This window comes from Octodon degus, unplaced genomic scaffold (assembly GCF_000260255.1).
Source record: "Octodon degus isolate 3935 unplaced genomic scaffold, OctDeg1.0 scaffold00125, whole genome shotgun sequence".
Taxonomy (NCBI): domain Eukaryota; kingdom Metazoa; phylum Chordata; class Mammalia; order Rodentia; family Octodontidae; genus Octodon; species Octodon degus.
In genome coordinates, this window is record NW_004524701.1 from 4,376,669 (window position 1) to 4,377,280 (window position 612).

The window sequence follows — 612 nt, forward strand, 5'->3', positions numbered from 1 at the left end:
CACCACACACACTCTCTCTCTCTCTCTCTCTCTCTCTCTCTCTCTCTCTCTCTCAAATAAAAAAAATAAAAAAAATGAAAAAAAAAATGGAACTCTGAGATGAATGCACAGTTCTCAGGTAAAGAAACACAAACAGCAAATAAATACATGAAAAAGTGTTGAACATCACTGGTCATTCAGGACATGCAAATAAAAACAATGCTGAGATTCCATCTCACTCCAAGAGAATGTCTTCTATCAAGAAATTACCTGGTAATGAATACAAATAGGGAACAAAATCTTTCAGTCCTATTGGTGGGAGAGTAGACTGGTGCAACCACTGTGGAAATCAGTGTGGAAATTCTTCAAAAATCCAGACTAGAGGTTAGATATGACCCAGCTATTTCCCTTCTTGGTATATTCTCAAAAAATTAGAAGCATCATACCACAGTGATATATGTGCACCCATGTTTATAGTGGCAAAGTTTGTAGTAGCCACATCTTGGAAACAGCCCAAATGCCCATCAACAGAGGAACGGATAAACAAGATGTAATTTTCTGTACTCAGTAGTATACTACTCAGTCATAAACAATTACAATCTTGAGATATTTCTAGGTAGGTTGATGGACCTT